We start from the raw sequence: 22292 nt of genomic DNA, 5'->3' as shown, positions 1-22292 counted from the left end.
ATATCTTGTTTTCTCCATCTATAGTGATTGAAAGTTTTGCTGGGTTCAATAGTCTGGGTTGATGTCCATGCTCCCTTTGTGCTTGTAGGGTATCTATCCAAGACCTTCTGGCTTTCAGAGTTTCCATTGAGAATTTGGGTGTGATTCTGATTGGTTTGCCTTTATATGTTACTTGGCCTTTTTCCTTTGCTGCTCTTAATATTTTCTCTTCATTCTGTAGATTTGGGTTTTTTTTATTATTATGTGTCAGGGGGATTTATTTTGGTGGTCCAGTCTGTTTGGTGTCCTGTAAGCTTCTTGTACTTTCATAGGCATATCCTTCTGTAGGTTGGGGAAGTTTTCTTCTATGATTTTGTTGAATATGTTTTCTGTGCCTTTGAACAGTGTTTCTTCACCTTCTTCTATACCTATATTCCTAGGTTTGGTCTTTTCACGGTGACCCATATTTCCTGGATGTTTTGTGTTAGGGATTTGTTGGACTTGAGGTTTTCTTTGGGTGATGAATGTATATCCTCTAGTGATAGCTGAGACTCTCTCTTCCATCTCTTGAATTCTATTAGTTATACTCATATCTTTAGTTCCTGATCATTTATCCAGTCTTTCAATTTCCAGCATCGCCTCATTCTTTGTTTTCTTTATTGTGTCTATTTCAGCTTTCATGCTTTGAACTGTTTCAAGAGCTTCCTTCACTTGTTTGGTTGTTTTATTTTGGGGGGGGAGTTCTTTAGATTCTTTAAGAGATTTGTTTATTTCTTGAATTTTTTGGCTTGTCTTTTCCTCCATTTCATGTAATTTTTTGCTTGCTTTTTCTTCTATTTCTTTAAGGGATTTTCTTGTTTCCTCTTTAAAGGTCTCTATAATCTTGCTGAGATAATTTTTGAGGTCCATCTCTTCTTCATGCCCTGTGTTGGGCTTTCCAGAGTTTGCTGGAGTGGAGTCCCTAGATTCTGGTGGTGTCATATTGGTCTTTCTGTTGTTGAGTGAATTCTTATTCTGTCTTCTTCCCATATCTTCTTCCAGTGGGTGCAGGTGGGGGTCTCTCTATCTCCTTTTGTGACCTAGTGTTTAGAGTGGGCCAGGAATTCAATGTCCGAAGCTCTGGATGGTTTTGCCTCTCCTGGTAGTCTACTCACTCTGAAGGAGTTAGGCCTCCTTAGGAGTCAGGTCGGGAGGACAGGAAGGAAGTGTGGAGTGTTTCCAGACTCAGGGAGTTCCTCCATGCCTGGGTAGGTCTACCCCAAGCAGGCACAGGCCCGGGGAGATGGGGTGAATAGGGCTTTGGACGGGAGTTGGGTAAGAGCAGAGGATCTCTCACCTCGTTGTGTGGATCGGTAGGCAGAAAGGGAAGGAAGAGTGGGATCTTTCCAGATTCAGGGAGGTCCTCCCTGCCTGGGCATGTCTACCCCAAGCAGGTACATGCCCAGGGAGATTGGGGTGAATGGGGCTTTGGACAGGAGTTTAGTAGGAGCAGAGGATCACTCACCCTGCTGTGTAAATCTGTGTTTTCTATTATTCTTGGATCTCATAACAATTTCTACAGCCCTTTTCTGCACTTGCAATTTGATAACCAAAGCTAATATAAATAGTTTTGGATTATATTTTCCCAGGCTTTTGTTTTCTTACTCAGGGAACTGAAATGTTGGGTGCAGCTGATCAATTTGAACATGCCTGAAGCAGGGAGTGAGGATTGAGAAAAGAAAGAGACAACAGACAGAAAATCAAGACAAGAGGACACTCAGTGAATACTGCAGATGTCCCAAATTTGTTACCCACCACCCTCATATTCCCAAAGACAAAGGGGAGGGGAAAGACTTCCTTTCTATGATACAGGAACAAACAAACACAATTAACCTCCCAAACCCCAAAACATCTGGTCACCATGCCCTAAGTTAAAAGTCCTGTAATTTGGTCCTGAGGGTCAAGACATCCCATAGCCACATCTTAGACCAAACATCATGTCATTTAAACTTGGGGAACAAAAATAGGTTTGAACTCTCTGACTTTAAGTCAAGATGGAAAAGAATCAATAACAATATACCCCAATATTGAAATAAAAGTGCACACAGGTTGCAGAACCACAAGAGAACTTTCTTTACAGCAAAGCAATAGGAAAGATTAGAATATGGTACAGAAGAGCAGCAGCCACATGAGAGAAGATACTCACAGACCCACCTTGGCTCTTCTTCTGTGGAATCTAAAACAAGGAAGAACTTGTTAATAAGAGGCATGTGTAATGTGGCTAATCCTAAATTGATATCTGTATTAGCTCATATAATTATTTTCCATTTGTTCTTGTGCCATCCCTTAATGCATCTGGTTTTATTTACTTGTAAGCTCATTTGTACACAGAGATAAAATGGTAAATAGAACATGTTCCCTTAACGTTTAATTAGAGGATTTTTGCCTATCAGTTTGCCTATCAGTGTATCTTACCCTAACCTATTCTGCCTAATTTGGACTTTCTATTGTTTATACAGTGATATATTGGAATATGTTTCAGAAGAAAATGACCAAGTATAATCTTTTATAAGAGCAGAGAAAAATATTCCAGTTTTTCAAATACAGGTGGACATGAATCCCAATGTAAACTTGCTACATATATTGTTCAAAATGTGTGTGTGTGTGTGTGTGTGTGTGTGTGTGTGTGTGTGTGTGTGTGTAGTACATACAGGTAAAGCATCTAGTTAGTGTCTCAAGTCAGAAAACCTTCCCACCTGCTTGCTTGCCTCTGCATAAAACTCATAACCCCTCACAATATTTTTCAATATCACAAACATCCACAAGTGTTTCCTGATGAATACAATCTAAGATAAAAACAAGCTTATTAAAATGTCCACTTCCTTCTCTATATTCCTTCACAGTGTTGAGAATGGAACCTAAGGGTTTTGTGTACTCTCAACAGAAAATTTCACCACTATAATACATCATTGTTTGGTCTTTTTGAAGCATGGTCTTCTGCATAGTTTCAGTTGGCCTCAAACTTGCAATCTTCTTCTCTTTCCTTTGGCATGCTAAGATTATAATAATGATTCTACTATATTCAGTAGCTTCATGTGTACAGTTAAAAATTTACTCATCAATTTATCTCACATAGTTTTCTAATAATATATTCTAAGTTACTATCTTAATAAATGTATCAGACAGTAGCCTTAAACTGTCTGGATAATACTCCATCCTGATTCTTATATAAGGAGACAGCTTTAAGTAAATTTGCCAGCAAAACTTTATGTTCAAAGTTGATCTGTTTTAGTCTGGCTTTTAAGAAATGTATAGAACAACTATGGTCCCTTTTGCCACCTGAAATACATTTGTCCATACCTTCAGTCTATGGCTTTTATAGATTTTTCTCAATTGTGAAAGATTCAGAACTCAAGGTTATCTAAAATCTCATCTTGAAGGTCCTTTTAGATAGCTTTGGGGGTTCGTTTAACCATTCTAACAGATCTTTTCTAACTGTTCTTCACATTTAATAGAGTCCCACAACAGTGGATTTATGATGCACACACCTATAGCCCCAGGGCCTGGAAAGAAAATTTTAGTTTGAGACTACAGAGTGAGGTCCAAGATAGCCAGGATTAGTCAAAGAAACCCTGCATTGAAACCTCCCCCCAAAACTGAGCAGTAATCATCAATGTCTAAGGAATCATTAACATGCATGTATACTTATCTCCTGTAAAATTATTATTAAAAATTAATTACTTATACATTATTTTTACTTCTCATTTACCTTTGTTTTGTAATTGAATGTGTTATTTTATGGAGTACCTTCTAGGAGTTTCCTGAGTATATTTTGTAATTAAATTGGAGTTTTGAGAACAATAATATTTAAAAAGCAAATATTAAGATTTATAGCTGCCTATATTTTTATTTTATTGTATGTTTGTTGCATTTTTTATCCCACTTGAGGTATACTATTCTGTCTTCTTTTATTTGAATTTATAGTAGTCTGCCCTTGTTTTATTTGGTGTGTGTGTGTATGTGTGTGTCTGTGTGTCTGTGTGTAAATTGTGTTTTATCTGTGTATGTGCAAATCATGTGTGTGTGTGTGTGTGTGTGTGTGTGTGTGTGTGTGTGTTTATATGTATTTGGTTGTGATGATGACAAATATTTATAGCTATTGCTCTGAGATTTTTTCTGATTTCTCTAGAGACTGAAATATGCACAAATATGCTTTAATTGTCTCACTGATGCTTATGTCATAGTTAACATAAGTATAAATATACATATAGCATAAACTTTATCAGGCACTTTAAAGATTTATGTTAAGCATTCAGTCCTTTATATTTGACCAGACATTTACAACTTTCTTCTCTTCTCATTGAAAGTTTCAGATTCCTTCTGATAGCACTTACAGAGGGTAAAATTTTCAAAAATAAGTTATCTCAACAGAGAATTCTTTTTTCCCATTTGATATAGAATGTCCAGTTTTACTACATATAATACTTTGGATTGACATTTTTCTGTTGACACACTCAATCACTGCACTTTGTCACTTTATTTAGTTGTATTTTCAAGAGTATTTCCTAATTTCTAGTTTTTTTACAGTTTAATTTCTATGTATCTAGGTGTAATTTTTACTGACCTTGTATACCTGGTCTTAATGGTCTAAAAATAATAATGTATACTTCAAAGGACACAAAGTTGGTTAGGTGGGGATAGAGGGGTGAGAAAAATTGATGAATGGGGTCAATATGATCAACAGTGGTGTAAAGGACTCTCCCAAAGAACTATTAAAATAATTAAAATCAATAAGGCATCATTTACAAGTTTTGTAGAATGTGTTTTAACCATGTAGGCAATTTTAGAAATTTGTTCTTTGTTTTCTAAGACCTTATCCAACTTTACTACTTGGTTGGTAGTATCACTGTGGGACAAATCATCTTCAATAATGAAATTCATCATTTGTGTTTTTGAAATGTGCTTCCAAGTGACCTGTACATTATCTTCATATTTCTGGTGTGGTCTAAGTGTCTGTGGTTAATGAGACCAATGGATTAGAAACATTAAGATGACATGAACAATGTAAATATGTTATAGTAGATATATAATGCTTTACATGCTTCATATCCATTTCCAGAGCAAATCATACATCTAAGAACATACATATCTAATAGCAGTATTTATTCTGGTTTAACACAGGTGGAACTAAGTGCTTTTGCCAATCTGAGGAACTCTAATTGGTATTGCATGGCAATTGTAAGGGTATGGGAAGCATGAGATATTCTTTTAACAGACATGCTCATTATACACCTCAAAGCCTAAAGAAAGAGCTTGAAAACTCCTATTCAGTAGCCAACTATAACACACAGGTTTCTGCTAAACCCTTTCGGGACCTATTATTTTTATTTTACAAAGAATGTCTGTCTGGCAACTTCAGCCTGTATACTTGGATTTCATCAGTTCACTAGTTGTAGAACACTCCCTAATGGCATTTTTATCTATGAAGATAAAAGTATTCTTTACTTAATTCAAAATGCTGGCCATCCTAAATAAAATTATTTCCAACATTTTAAAATAAGAATGTTATAAACAGCAGCATAATAGATCAAAAGAAAAGCAATGAATTGCATAAATTCAACCACAGTACCTAGAATAGAGGAATATAATTTTAATATAATAACAATGAGTTTATTTTTGAATATTGGCTTGTCATTAAACCCTGATGACGAAGGTATAGTCATTGCTTAATCCCCATCTTAAATTTTCACGAGATTGGAAATATACCTGTTAGTATTCTTTGTCACATGTTCTTTAAAAAAGTAAATTGGTAGAATGTAAAAATAAATATTGTAATAAAAAGACATGTATAAAGATTAAAATGGCTAGATATTCTTCAAAATGGAAATAAGCCTATATAAATTATGAGGTTTTGAATAAGCTATTTAATGTGTATAAAAGTTAGACTTAATTATGTACTAGCTTTAAAAGTGTCTATTCGAAGTGTATTTTAAATTCTTCTCAAGGTTCACCTAACATTTCACATTTGTTAAAAATGCATACTAGTACAACTACCCATCTGGGTATTTAATAACCATACTTGGAAGCCTGTGCCATTGTGGTCAGAGAAAATAAAAGGGAGAATAATTCTCACCTTTTACTTCAAGGTCAACTAGGTCACAGGAATGGTGGGATATTTCTTAAAATATCTGCAACTGCTGGAAATCACCAGTTCCTTAGTTCAAGAAGGCCACTGAGACACTACTGAGTAGAGTCTAACAAGTGTCCAGTCTACAAAAGATGGGTCAATGAAGAGGAAAAAATGTTCCATACTTACAAGTGAAACAATGGTCAGGCAAGGCCTGTGACTTATCCTCACAGTGATGGACTGATTGTGGAAAGAAAGATTAGACAGTCAAAAGCTCAGATGATTCATGAGAACCAAATCATCAACTGGCTTCTCAATGAAAATGAACTTGATAGTACCAACAATCTCACTTTTTATATGTTACAGATGCAAGCTCACTTACATAGCATTCTCTAAATGTATGTGATCAGCACAGGGCAATCTTATATTTTAGAGGGGTGTCATGTTATCAGTTAAATTTTATTAAGTCCCCTTGGTGCAACCCTCCTCTGAGACTCTGACTGCTGACACTCCCTCATAGCCACTTTTGTAAGTGTGAAACAATTATAGCGGTCAGTGCTCTGAAACCTCTACCATCAGCTAGTGTGACCTCAAAGAGGGAGGAACGGGACAATAGGAGTGATTATTATTGCTTGATAAGCATACAGATGGGGGAAGGGATATTTATTAGGTAATAAAATGGTGAAATTTCAAGATTGTTCATCACCCTTGGACTTAAGACAAAAGTCTGGTAAATGTATGTTTAAGGCATAGTGACCTATTCCTTGGCTCCCACTGGTGGACAGGTTCACAAAGAAGTTATGATTCAATTGACCATAAGGCTGTTTGTAACATTCTCTCCTATCAGGATTAATGTATCTGGTTTAATGTTAAGATCTTTGATCCGGTTGGTATTGAATTTTGTGGAAACTGGTAACAATGAACTTCTGTTTTCTTCTACATGCAGACATTCAATATGACCAGAAACATTTGGAGAAGATACTATTTTCCAAGGTGCATTGCTGGCTTCTTTGTCAAAATCATGTGTCCATAGATTTTTGGGTTTATGCTTGATCTTAATTTCTCCTCTATTGATCCATTCTTGCTATGTTTTTGTCTACCAATTGATACATAGCATTCATCTTCAGAAATCTTCTTGAATTTTTTTTTTAAATTGTAGTTTTTATCCATAAAGTGGCTCAGTTGCTTGGTTAAAGTTACCCTATGACATTTTATGTTATTTGAGGCTATTGTAAAAGGTGTTTCTCCTTAATTCTTTATCAATCTGTTTGACATATGTATATAGGAAGACTACTGGTATTTTTTGGTAAGCTAATCACATACCCAGGTAAGTTGTGAAAGAGTTTAAATGCTATAGTGGTTTTCCAGTGGATTTTTCAGAGTAACTTATGTATACTATCATATCATATGCAAATAAAATATTTTGATCTCTTCCTTTCCAACTGTATATCCTTGATTTTATTAGCCTGCATTATTGTTCTAAGTGAGATTATAAGGATTGTACTGAGTAGATATGGAAAGAGAATGTGTTGAGTTTTGGAGAAATTTCAATGAGGTCCAGAGAATAAGATGTATTCTTTTGTTTGGGGGTAAAATTTTCTGTAAGTATACATTAGTTCCATTTGGTTTAAAATGCCTGTTAGCTCCATTATTTCACTTTTTAGTTTTTTGTCTGGATGACCTTTCTATTGATTAGAGTGGGATACCGAAGGTTCACACTATCAGTTTGTGATTATCAATATGTGATTTACACTACAACAGTGTTTCTTTATAAACTTAGTTACCTCTCAGTTTGGAACATAGAAGTTAACAATTGAAATGTCATATTGGTGGAATTTTCTTTGATGAGTATGTAGTATTCTTATTCTCCTTGATTTGTTTTGGTTTAAAATATATTTTGTTAGATAACAAAATGGTTAAACAAGCTTGGTTCTTTTTTTCCATCTATTTAGAATATTTTCCCACCCTGTTCCCTGAGGTTATGTCTATCCTTGATGTTGAGATGGGTTCCTTGCATGGAATAAGAGTGGAACCCATTTATGCATTTATTTTGTTAGTTTGTTTCTTTTGGGGTGGATTGAAACTTTTAATATTGAGAGATATCAATGACTAGTGTTTATTGGTTCCTGCTATTGTGTAGTGGTGTTTGTGTGTGTGTGTGTGTGTGTGTGTGTGTGAGAGAGAGAGAGAGAGAGAGAGAGAGAGAGAGAGAGAGAGAGAGAGAGAGTCAGAGACAGAGAGACAGAGACAGAGACAGAGACAGAGACAGAGACAGAGACAGAGTCCCTTCTAATGTTTTCTAGTGAGAGACTATTCCCTGTTTTCTATGGGTGTGGTTATCTTCCTTGTTTTTTCTGTCTATAGTGACTGAACGTTTTGGTGGGTATAGTAGTCTAGGCTGAAAAATGTGATCTTTTAGAGTATGCAATACATCTCTCCAGACCCTTCTGGATCTTACAGTCTCCACTGAGAAGTGAGGTATAATTCTACTAGGCTTCGTTTTTATCAGTTACTTGCTCTTTTTCCCTTGCAAAATTTAATATTCTTTCTTTTCTCTGCATGTTTAGTATTTTGATTATTATTAGGTAAAGAGACCTTTTCTTGTTCAATATCTTTGGTGTTCTATTTGCTTCTCATACCTTTGTAGCACTTCCTTCTTGATGTTAGGAAATTTTTCTTCTATGCTTTGGTTGAAAGTATTTTCTGGGCCCTTGAACTGAGATACTTCTTTTTCTATTGGTACTATTCTTAGGTTTGGTCTTCTCATAGTTTCCTAGATTTCCTGAATGATTTTTGGTCAGGGTAACTTTTCTATATATTTTACTTTTTTTTTTCACCAATGGATTCCATGTTTTCTGGCATATCTTGGACAACCAACATTCTTTCTTTCATTTCTTATATTCTATTGATGAAGTTTGCTCATGTAGTTAATTTTCAAACATCTAACCTTTGCATTTCCAGAATTCCCCCACTTTGAGTTTTCTTTATTATTTCTATTTCCATTACCAGGTCTTGAACAATTTTCTCCATTTACTTCCACTATTGTGTTTTCCTGGATTTCTTTAAGGTATTTATTTGTTTCCTTTTAAGAACCTCTATCATCTTCATTCATGCAGTTTTAAGACCACTTTTCTTGAACTTAAGCTATATTGGAATATTCAGTTGCTGACATGGTAAGATAGTTGGGCTCTAGGGGAAACACATTGTCTTGGCTGTTACTGATTTTGTTTTACTCTAGTGTCTAGAAATCTGGAATTGGTATGATTATAATTCCAAGCACTGATTTTTGGATTTCTCTTTGATTGACAGAGTTTTTCCTCTTGGTTTATGTTTCTTCTCAGATTTCCAAAGAGTGTGATGGCTGTGTGTTGCCTGGTAGGAAATTTTCTTTGTAAATTATTGTTGGGACCATTAGGTATTGCAGATAAAATTTATTGCTTGGTACTAGGAAGTAACACTTAGTAGTGTGGTAGGCCAGGGATCTGAAGGTGCACACTGGAGGGAAGAGGGCAGAATGTTCAACCAGGATCTGTTTATATTTCATCTCATTGGAATAGGGGAAGATAGTTAAGAGAGTTCACTCCAGAGAGTCCTACAGCATTGCTGGAAATGAGACTTGGAGATTTCATCTAGAAGAAGAGAAGGAGAGGGGAAGGTCTAAAGACAACCTGCCAGCTTCCTTGGCAGGAGTGATTTTGGTTTGCTTTTCAGATCCCATTTAAAAATGCCTGATACATTCTGCTGTGGTCCATTTTCAAATACTAAGCTTCCAACTATGAAGTAAATACTATGAAGAAAAATATTTTAAATATTCATGCTATTCTATGATCACCATGTAATAATGAGAGATCTTTATGATCAATGTACTGCTCTATTGCTGTTCAGTTATTTTCCTACTTTTATATACATTCATACCTATACCTGATAATCTTTCCATAAGAACAAATACATCAAGAGAAAGTTTATTTTATACTCATGAAGGAAAGAGTGAAGATTAAATAGAAGAAGGACCCATGGATACTAAGTTAAATACATATATATATATATATATATATATATATATATATATATGTGTGTGTGTGTGTGTGTGTGTGTGTGTGTGTGTGTGTGTACACACTACACTGTTACTTGTATGTATATATCCATATATCATTTTAAGACTTATGTGTATATCAACTTTTATCATGTATTTGTTGAGTTCTTATTCAGATATCATTAACTAACACTAGATCTGGGGTATGAAATGTTATCTTATTTATATTGCATAGATTATTAAATAATAAAAGTAAGCAGCATGTTCTGAGTTTCTATGTTGCAGTGAATAATAGTTGTCTGCAAAGAATTTTATGAAACACAGAAACCATTGAGAAGAATGGAAAAGGCCTAAATACAGAACTCAGCAATATTAAGAATAATTCTCCACCAAAACACAAAAAAATGTGAAACCTCTTTCCTAAAATACCAACATTTGAATAATTTTATAATTTCTTTTCTTTCAGTATTTGAATTTAATACTTTATAATACTTAAAATTTTAGATGGAATTTTTGTTATGCTTAATGTTTCCTCTGAAGTTGGAATAAATATTAAGATCTGCTAGTAGATAAGATTTATTCATGGCACATATCCATGAATTCTTCTGGTTCTGCTCCTCAGGACATGCATTTTTAATGACAGGTACTTATTACTTCACAGTTTAAAACTCCTATTAAATTACTGTGTTTTTTTTTTCTGTTATATTGGTTAACTATTATCCAGAGTAGGACCTAGGTGCAGTAGTATTCATGCTCATAACCTCCATTTATTTTAATTAAGTTAATTCCATATGGGAAACATTTCTCAATTCACAAACTATTTATTTGCTTTTGTTTTTCTTGTTAACTTAATTGTTTATCATTTTCTTCAATCTACCCATTATTATTTTGTGCTCATCATAGTATTGTAATGGCTGACTAAGTTCATTGACTCTTTCAAAAAGTGTTTTGTTTGTATATCATTGTCAGTCTTTCTATAGGTTAGTAAAGGTTTGGATTCTCTCCTTGTCTCTCTGTCTCTGTCAGTGTGTGTGTGTGTGTGTGTGTGTGTGTGTGTGTGTGTGTGTGTGAGTGTGTGTGCTTGTGTGGTGTATAGGATGTATGTGTGTATCTTTTCTTAACCGTATATGTTTGGAAAGTATAAGAAAAAGTTCAAGTTTTGGTCCTTCCTTTTTTCTGGCAGTCTTTTTTCTTCCTTGCTGATAGGAATGAAAAGCTATCTGTCCCTTCATCTTCTGCTTCTCATGTTTCTGCCTCCCATATTCCCATGGGAGTCAGGACAATACAGATGTAAGTTACAATACCAAGATGTACATAACTTTTGGGAATTCATGCTAGCATTGCAAATGCTTTACCTACTGGGCCATCTCCCTTGTTCCAAGAGACTACTAATATTGCTATTTGATGACTTGGTATAACTACACAACATGGGCAAGTTTTCTCTTCTTACTACAATATAAGTTGTTCTATATCAAACCTTAGAATGTTTGGTTTGAAATTTACCATATTTTGAAGTAATATTGTTTCCTTCTTTATTTACATTTGCTCCTAACTCTTAGAAACAAAGTTAAATTAATGTTTAAACTGTGTTATCTGTATTTTCAAGGCTACTTTATACATTAAGTTAATATTTTATCCTATTATATGAAGAAATACCAAGACTTGTTATGTTTCCTAAAGTAAGAATTTTAAAAGGAAACAAAATTGTTTTCATCTCTCCTTGAAACTCACTAAGAAATTCTTTGCACAGTTAAATTTTTGCCTTCCAGAAATGATATGATTCTATAGTTCAAAGATCCTAAAGATTCCCCTAGAAAACTGTTAGATGGGATGAACACTTTCAGAAATTTAGTAATACACAAAATTAACATTCAAAAATCAGTATCTTTTCTATTTACCCAACGTGAATATGAGAGAGTACTGAGGAAAGTATTCCCAAACACAATGTCTTAGGGTTATTATTGCTATGATGAAACACCATGAACAAAAAGCAAGTTGGGGAGGAGAGTGTTTATTCAGCTTACATTTAGACATTGCTGTTTATCAACAATAGAAGTCCAGGAAAGGAACTGAAGCATGTCTGGAACCTGGTGGCAAGAGCTGATGTAGAGGCCATAAAGGAGTGTTACTTATTGGGTGGATATCCATGACTTCCTCACCCTACATTATTGTTTTGTCTTTTGCCTAAAATATATCTTTTATTTGATAAAGGAAAGTACAAGGCATCATCACCTTTTTAGTAAGTTAAAATGGTATGTGATTATACATAGGAGCCAACTTTTCTTTAAGAAGGTTAAGTCTAAAGTCCTCTTAGACCTCATAACATATAAGTGCAACCTGAGATTGAAACCTGGCAGGAAGTGAGGTGGGAGTAGTCTAAGAGGAGACCCTGTTGGTCCATCTCCTCTATTATTATGTATTTACAAGCTTTCCTGTAAACATGTTTTGATTTGTGACATGCACCTGAAAAGAAATGAACTTGTATATGCTAGTTACATAGCTGTTGAGCTCCTTTTCAATTTCTCTCCCCCAAAGGTGTCAAGCAGCCAACAAAACTTGTCCAGCAAATATATGTCTCAACCTACATTTATATAGAACCCAGAACCACAAGCCTAGGCTTGGCACCACTACCAATGATTTGGGCCTCACCCCAATCAATCATTAATTAAGGAAATGATGTTACACAGACTTGTCTGCAGCCCAATTTTATGGAGCCATTTTCTAAATCAATATTCCCTCCTCCCAGATGACTATAGCTTGTGTCAAGCTGATATACAACCAGCTATGACACATAGCTTACATATTTGAAGGTGTTGTTTATAGGCTGGCTGAGGGGTGGCAGCAGTAATTCTGCTGCATGGACAGGGGTGGTAGGGACAAATACACCTAGGAAAGCAAATGTGTGAGAGAATGAGACTTGGTGTAGAAATGATATGCAGAGAAAAGGTTAAGTACTCAAAGGTGCTGTCACAGATTATTATTTACCACATTATATGTAGTGGGCTTGTAAATGAAGGAAAGAAGTTTTAATACATTAATTCTTATTGAAATAATACTTAAAGTTTACCATGATGACAGACATTTATCAGATCTGATGAGCAAAATAACAAAACATGTGAAGAAGTCTTCTAAAAATGAAATGTGGCTAAGTAGTGACATCACTAAGATTCAAATTCCTTATCTTAATATTTTGGAAGGCATTGTATTAAATGGAGCTGATGCCTAGAAATATTGGTACATTTCTAAATGGACATTTGTGTTTATGAGTTATGCCATAACACACTCAAATTATGAATGAAAAAAATTTATTTTAATGTGTCATTTAACAAGAGAGACACAAATAGATAATACCAACCATCACTTTTTTCTACAATTTGAGATGGAAATGAAATTTTATTTCAATATTAATTATCTTTTAGAGGTGGATCTAAAATGACAAGTTTTAGTGCTCCCTTAGCCATGGCCATATAAAGAGTGTCATGTTGACTTCTGTAAAGAGCTTCACAAAGTAATGCAAAAGCACATATATACTCCTGGGATGACTGCTGTGTTTAACAGTTCAAGCATTGTCTTCCCTAATGATGATACTCAATAGAAAATTCTGGAATCCAGGCAAAGAGAGAGGGGAGAAAATGCATGAGCATGGGAAATGAAGATCATGATAGAGAAATATACAGAGACAGCAAAACCAAGCTTGTGGATACTCATGAATTATGAACCAACAGCTGTGGAGACTCCAGGGGACTGAGCTAGGCCATCTGCATGTGTGACAGTTGTGAAGCTTGCATTATCTGAGGAATCCCTCACAGTAGGACCACGGTTTATCCCTGGTGCATGAGCTAGCTTGTCTGAGCCCATTCCCTATAAGGAAATGCCATGCTTAGCCTTACCACAGTGTGGAGGGGCTTGGTCCTGCCCCAAATTAATGTGCCAGACTTTGTTGACTCCCCATGGGAAGAGTGGATGGGGGGTGAGCTGGGGGAGAGGTGATGGGGCAGTAGGAGGCATGGGACAGAGAACTTTAGTTTACATGTAAAATAAATTTTAAAAAATAAATTTAATGAAAAAGAAAATAGTTACTTCAGACATCTGTGTTTACATTAAATTATGTAATTAATGTTGCACCAATTCCTTTTCAATCCTCTCTGCATTCAGTATTTAATAGTTTTCAGGAGACTTGGCTTTTAATACAAATGAAAAAAAGGACAATTCTTATATGAGAAAAAGTAAAATTAATACTGACCCTTTTTTTTGAGATAGGGTTTCTCTGTGGTTTTGGACACTGTCTTGGAACTAGCTGTTGTAGACAAGGCTGGCCTTGAACTCACAGAGATCCGCATGCCTCTGCCTCCCGAGTGCTGGGATTAAAGGTGTTTACCACCACTGCCAGACCTGACTTTCTTTTCAAGATGAGAGTAGACATCAGTGTCTCTTTAAGAAAATGAATATTTCATGAATTTCAAGAACAGGAAACATGTGTCAAGTATAATTAGTTAAGTAGGTTTATAAAATGACAGAGATTGTGGGCTATCTATTAACAAGAATTAGCAATAGAAGATACCACCACTTATATAACAGTAGATGGAAGAAAGGGGAACAGAAAGCACAAAATTCTGCACTGAGATTGAATCAGATTATTGCTAGCTTTGTAGGAGCAAAGTCTTTACAGTGGCCCAAAGTGAATAAAAATAAAAGGCCACTGATTGATTTATCGATAGAGGTCTGTTACAGTTTATTTAATCACACTGTGAACCCCAGGATTGTGTTATGTACTGGAACAATCTGTTTCTGGTTGTGATGTGGCTCATCCCTAGTTCTCACCTATAATCCTAGAGCTTTCTGCTTATTGTAGAAAGGACAAAATAGAAACAACTTTCAATATGTCAAGAGGCTGAACAAACAACGAATTGACTGGTAGTAAACATAGAGTGTGAGAGAAGTCAGAATGTTGGAGAAAGAGAGACATAGTATGTAGAAAGAAGGGGCATCTGGTTGTAGTTTTCTTTTCAGACAGAGTAGGAGAGGGTCTTATTCTGAGACAAAGGCTGAAGAAGGTCAGTTGCTCTGTCTCTCTGAGCTAGCAAAATTTTACTCCATCCTCTGGCTCCTGAGTCATTTTTGGTAAAAATAAAATAAAGACATAGTTAAAACAACATTTGTCTCCCTCTGGTAAGGCAGCTAAAGCAGACAGCAGAACACAAAGGCTCACCCAGCCTGCTTTCTAAGTAGCAGCAGCAGCTGAGAGATGTAGTTACCAGCTGAAGCAGTGGTAGAATCAGGTGTAACCACTCTGCAGAAGATACAAAAACATTTGATGCAAAATGTAGGCCACCAAATGTATCAGGTCTTTCTTTGGACTTCTAGCTCTTGAATAATAACATTGAGACTCTTTATTAATTATGAAAGTTGGCCTTAGCTTTGGCTTATTGCCACCTAGCCCTTAAAACTTAAATTAACCCATTTATATTAATGTAAATTCTGCTATGTGATTTGTTACCTCTGTTCATTATGATATACCAGACATCCACTACATTAGATTAGAAAATCTTCCCCACAGTTTCTTTCCCAGAATTCCTATCTCTCTGCAGAAGTCCTGCCTATCCTCTCCTGCCTAGCTATTGACTATTCACCTCTTTATTATACCAATCCAAAGATCCCTTAGGCAGGTGAGGATAGACAAAGACACATTTTCACACAGTGTACAAAAAGATTGTGTTGAAAGAAGCCTGGAAAAGAAAGAAGAAACACCCAGTTTTTCTTCTTTCTTACTTCCACTTTCCTCTCCCCTTCTCTCAAATACTTCACAAGTTCTTCCTACGGACAAGGTGTACAAAGAACCTGTATCATAATGGAAACGGAAGCACAGCTTGGACATGTAGCATTTGCCTCTTATGTGCAGGGCCTGATCTCAACTGGTTATGAGAGAAGAAAGGTAACTGGTTTACCCAGGAAAAAGACAGATCCGATTCTGAAATACCTAAGTGATGAGATAACAACTGGCAATCTGTGAGAAGTGTTGAAAAAAATTTATGATTTTACCAATGTATTTTAGTATTTACTGAGGGTGAATAAGGATTCCAAGGCATATTTGTTAACAATTATTATAGATTCTATATTCTCTCTATGATCACTGAGCATACAAATAAAATTACAGATTTTTGTATGACTGAAGTATTTAAACAGATGTAAACTACTTTGAATAAACTAGGTAATGCACACAGTACTTGTTCTTCTATAAAACAGGGTATCAAGAATTTCAGAAGTCTCAATTACTAGAGCAGATTTGCCTATGACCACATCTCACTTTGTCCTAAAGCATTGGTTAAAAGTTTCCAGAAGGCATTCCATTCACTGAAATGAAAGGAAATGCCTTCATCATGAAACCTGCCATTGGGTGATGTCTTGTGCCAACAATGTCTGTGGAATATAATGGTATGAGGTTTGTTACCTGCTCCCAGACTTCCTGTAGTTCATCAGAGCAGATGCATTTCAGAATGTCATTGGCTGATTTGCATTATAAATTGCTAAAAATAACAAGAATGGGGTGGTCATTATAGATGGGAAAGTAATAGCAAACATCAAAATAGTTTGGCCTAAAAATAGCATTGCTTTTTTTGTAGTCACTTTAAGAATTGTTTTCTATATAGCAAGATGTTTATATACTTAAATTGTAGCTAATTTCAAACTTCCATTTACCATATAATTGGAACACAGGATAAATAAAGGAACATAATCTGAAATCAGTTAGGGAGAAATCTAAATACAATCATTCAAATGGATTTTTTTTCTGAGAAACTTTAATACCATTTGTCCACCATCAAGAACAAAAGCTTAAGGAAACCAGGAATGAATTGAAAACTTCCTTGGTTTTCTCTCACCATGCTAGTGTGTCATGAATGGTTGTCAATAATTCCATGGTATGGAGTAGACACAGGCTCTCTATCAAAGGCACATTTTTTCTGATTTATTCAATAGCTTTGCTGATAATAACAAGTCAAAGAAATAGGAATCATATAAGGAATTATGAAAAATGACATGAATGCCAGAGAGTAGGAAATCTTATGAACAATTAACCATGAGCTACTATGACACCATTTCTATCTGACATGCTAAAGATATGCTAGCATTGTCTGATGTGTATTACTGTGGTTATAAATTATATAAGAGTGAATAAAAAATTCTCTTCTAGTGAAACCATAAGGTTTTAAGTAAAATCTGATAAGTTTGTAGATCTAAATTGGTTGATGAGTGGTGATATATTGTGTAGCTAATAAGTGACTTTTCAAAAGCACAACATGTAATTTTAAGTGACTATTTTCCCTGGATAGACATATGGGTAGAGTTTTCAAGTTGGCATTGAATGTAAAGAATGTTTACAAACACAAACGTAATTCAGATAGATAAATCAGCAGAAGAGGATCTTAGTAATGTGAAGCATCAAATGCTGTGCTATGTGGACATAATTCAATATTTTCTTTGGCGTGACTGTCTTTTAAACTATCCATGCACAAAATAACTATGCTGTCATGAATTTAACCCATTTAAAAGTAGCAAGTGTATAATTAAGCATTCAGCTGATCCAGTGAGAATTTGATCTAGCTGCAATGGTTTGCCTATCCTGAGAACTTCCTCCTTAAAGAGAATTTTTACTTATCCTGCATACAGATTTACCTTCCCAATCAAATCCATCATTTACATGTCTCTAAATGATATTGTCTGTGAACAAATAACACATTTCATATAAACTGAATTTTAGTGATGAATATCTTTATAGAACTGACTGCTCATATCATATTTAGATACATTCTGAAGCAGCTGAGTAATGACCACATAGCTACCTAGTGTCTCCAATTGTACACAGGACTTACTCACCATATTACTGGAATTGGGTACCTTATGATGAACACCCCATCATTTTTACCACCACCTTCTCCTAATAACTGTATAGTATTCTGTTTCTGTAACTATGCCTTTTATATTCTATGAATAACTAACTTTATACACTACTTCTCAATTTCACTTATTTTACTTTACATAATACCTTTAAGGTCATCCACATTGTTGCAAATGTCAAAATTTCCTTGTTTATAATTTGAATATATTTAAGTTCTATAAAATATTCATTATGATACCCTAACATGAACCACTTTCCTTCTATCCATTCACCATGGCCTTTGTATCTCAGGAAACAACAATGCAATATCCTTTCCTCTTTTATTACACACCTCATTATGTCTGAATCAGTCTCACTACACTCAGTCATCTTACTTTCAATCTTGTCCATATTTAATTCATTGTTTAGAGAGAATGTGTTTTCATACTTCCACAAAAAGGACATATGATGCAAAAAGTCCATTTTCTCTCAGAGTTGTCTTATCATGGTGTGGAAGGAGAATCAAGTCACTGACAGGCTTTCCACATTATCTGAATAACTAACTAGAAGCCAATAGAAAGAAATGTGACACCCATAGCCATCTAGTATTTCTTTTTGTGGCTAATACCTAACCTTGAATAAACTCTGTGATTTACATTGGAGTTATGTCTCAATAATTCTGTTAAGTTAAAATAAAAAAGGTGAGATGAATTTACTTCACCCATTTCACTGAAGAGTAATGAAGTACACTGTGGAGTACAAGTTTATTTCTTTAGTTAGCTCTTGGCTAATGGAAGCTTTTTTTTGCCTTAACACACCAACCATCATGAGATACTATGTTACAATAAATCAAGAAAAATAACTAAAATAAAAAATGAAATACAACTTTTAGCTAATTCACTTTCTGTTATACAGTAGAAATTCTGTAACTTGAATCATCATGATTTGGGGAACTTTCCATGTTTATTTTACAAATATGTATATTGTATATTAAATATATGATATTATACAGCAAAATTATTCTTCACTATGCCATCCCCAAGTAGTATATTACATATATTATCTATTGTAAATAGTTCAGCAGTGAATGTTATCATAGTATCATTATGAGTCACAGATTCCATTCTTTAATAAACTTGTTAACATGAGAGAATGTAGAATTAGATAATTGGTTTATTTTATTTGGGGAGATGGTACAACATGTATTTTTCCATAATTGTTGCATCAATTTACATTCTTCCCGGTAATTTTCTCTATAACATCTCAAATACTTTTCCTCCCTTAGTTGTTTATAATTCATTTATTTCTTGAGGTAGAGTTGAGGTTTATTGGACAACATTTTAATAAAGATTTAAACTTGAATGGGAGAGGGACCAATAATGGTATTTAAAAAGATGAACTGTGCAGATACAAGTCATGGGTGCTGTTATGTGTTGGCTTGTTTTATTTTCATTTTATAACAACTTCCATAACTGATGTGAAATGATAGTTTGACTCTTAAAATCTTTCCTACCCCCCAAACCATTACAGAGTTCCCTGATCTCCTAGGGGAGAGACCCAGTGGAAACCTCCAATTTAGACTATCTCTCTCTGCATAATGTCTGGCTCTGAGTCTCTGTACCTGATCCCATCTGCTGTGAGTCTCTCTGATGACACTGGACAATGCATTGATCTATGATAATAGCAGAATATCACCAGGAATCATCGAATTGGTTTTGTTTTATTCTATTATTGGGAAGCTATTCTGTATTCTATTTGGTTCTACCCACATCTCTGGGCTATCCAGTCTTAGTTCTTGGCCATCTATTTTGTGTCAGGAATGGACTCCATCTCTTAGAGTGGAGCTCAAGTTAAAGCAGACATTCCTTGATCATCCCCACTAGTTCTGCAGGACCATTGTCTCAGCATATCTTTCAGGCAAGACAGATTATAAATTGAAGGTTCTGTGGCTAAGATGGTTCCAGGTTTTTCTTTTAGTGGCCTTCTGAGTACTTTTCTGCATCCAACAGACTAAAAGTAAGGGTTTAGACTGCAGTCAGGCACCAGCTTGACATCTCTACATTCAATGATCTGTATGAATATTGTCCTTGGAAATAGGAGTTTGGTGCTAGCTTTTGTAGAGTTACCCTCTGCTCTAGCATCAGCCTGGGTTGTTTGGGTATCTCTAAAGGAAGCCCCACAGCCCACAACTCAACCAAATGTAACCGTAGCCCAATCTTTGAAGCCATTTTTTGGCTACAAAAGATGGCCAGTTCAGGTCTGTATCCAGCATTACTAGGAATCCTCTCTAATGTCTCTCTCATAGATTTCAGGAATTTCCCATTAAACTAGATTTACATACTGCTGCCCAAATTCCCCTAGTATTCTCCCCTCACTTTTTCTGTCTCTCTCTCTGGAACACTCTCTCCCACCATCCTCCCCACCTAATCCCTCTCACTCACATCCTCACCCACTTCAGGTCCACAAGTGAAATCTGTTTTTTTTCTTTCTTTCTTTTATTTTTTACCCTTCCCAAGGAGTTCCTTACGTCCCCCTAAATACTGCCCTTTACCTAACTTATATAGGTCTACAGATTACACCTTGATTATCATTTAATTAAGAGCTAATATCCACAGTTGAGTGCATACCTGATTTGTCTTTCTGGGTCTAGATTACCCCACTCAGAATGATACTTTCTACTTAAATTCTTTTCCCTGAAAAAAATCGTTTATTTTTTTATTTAATTTTTACACTTTATTATTTCACATACCAACTGCAGTTTCCCTTCCCTCTTCACCACCTATTCCCTCCCCCACTCCTTCTCTGCCCACCTCCAGTCTCTCTTCCTCCATTTCTATTCAGACAAGGGCAGGTTTCTCATAGATATCAATAAAGAATGATATATCAAGTTACAGTAAGACTAAGCACATCACCATGTATTAAGGCTTGTCAAGATGACCCAGTGTGAGGAATAGGGTTCCAAAAGCCAAGAAAAGAGTCAAAGCCCTCCTCCCACTGTTAGGAGTCACAAAAGAGGGCCAATCTATACAAGCACCATATATAGGCAGGAGGCCTAGGTCAGTCCCATCAAGTCTCTCCCTCCTTGTCAGTCCATTCTCTGTGAGCTTCTATAAAGCCATGTTAACAGATACTTCGAGTTTTCTTGTGATGTCCTTGATCCTGTTTGCTCCTATCATAATTCCTCCTTCTCTTCAGCAGGATTCCTGTAGTTTGGCCTAATGTTTAGCTGTGGGTCTCTGAATTTGTTGCCATAGTTGCTGGATGAAGCCTCTCTGATAACAATTGGCCTACACACCAATCTATGAATATATCAGAATATCATTGGGCACCATTATGTTGACATCATTTTCCCTAGTCATGTTTGGTTCTATCCTAGGTCTCTGGGCCATCCAGCCTCTTATCCTTAGAACTCCAGGCAGTGTCAGGGATGGGTTCACTCTAGTGGCTTGGGTCTAAGATTAGAACAGTCATTGGTTGGCCACTCCCAGGAATCTACAAGGATGACCCCAGATAAGACTCCCAAGAAATAGTGGATATGCACCCTAAAATGTCCATCTCCTATGACCAGGCAAAAGTTTCAGTGAAAAGACTGGGACACCATCCCAGCTATATTACCTTTGACCTACAGTCTGTCTTGATTATGGAATGTACTGGCATAAAGTTGGCACAGAGATGTGGAAGTGGTCTTTTTTAACAGCTGTGTAATACTCCTTTATCTAAATTACCATATTTACTTTATGTTAATCACTCCAGTTGAGGAGCATCTTGGTTGTTTCCAGTTTCTGGCTATTATGAATAAAGGCATTGAAAGGTTCAGACATTAATGCTGACCTGCTTTACCTCTTTAAGAGACAGACCCCACCCCCTGACAAGGGTGGGGCATGTGCCTGTCTTTGCAACATCACTGGTTATGTATTATGGACCTGCATTAAAGACCTGTGTGAGGACTCTGCACATGTGTGAAGTCTCAGTGCACATGCTCGGCTTTCCCTTTAAAGCTCTGTACCTCTCTCTTCTCTCTCCTCTTTCTTCTCAGTTTCTCATGGTCAAGCACTGACTCTGCTCTGTTCTCCCATTTCTCTCTCTCCCCCTCTTGCTCTAGCACTGTAATAAACTCTATGATTAATATACTCTTTATGCTTTCTATAGTTCATGTTCTTTCATGCCAGTTTCCATCTCTAATTTCTTAATCTATTTTTCTAATTTTTAAACTTTTACAAAAGAATAACAGCCACAATGTACATAGTTGAGCAAGTGTCCTTGTGGTAGGATGGAGCATCTTTGGGGTATAAGCCCAAGAA

Source organism: Cricetulus griseus, assembly GCF_003668045.3.
Source record: "Cricetulus griseus strain 17A/GY chromosome 1 unlocalized genomic scaffold, alternate assembly CriGri-PICRH-1.0 chr1_0, whole genome shotgun sequence".
Taxonomy (NCBI): Eukaryota; Metazoa; Chordata; class Mammalia; order Rodentia; family Cricetidae; genus Cricetulus; species Cricetulus griseus.
The sequence above is the reverse complement of the archived record's forward strand: the minus strand, read 5'-3'. Positions refer to the sequence as shown.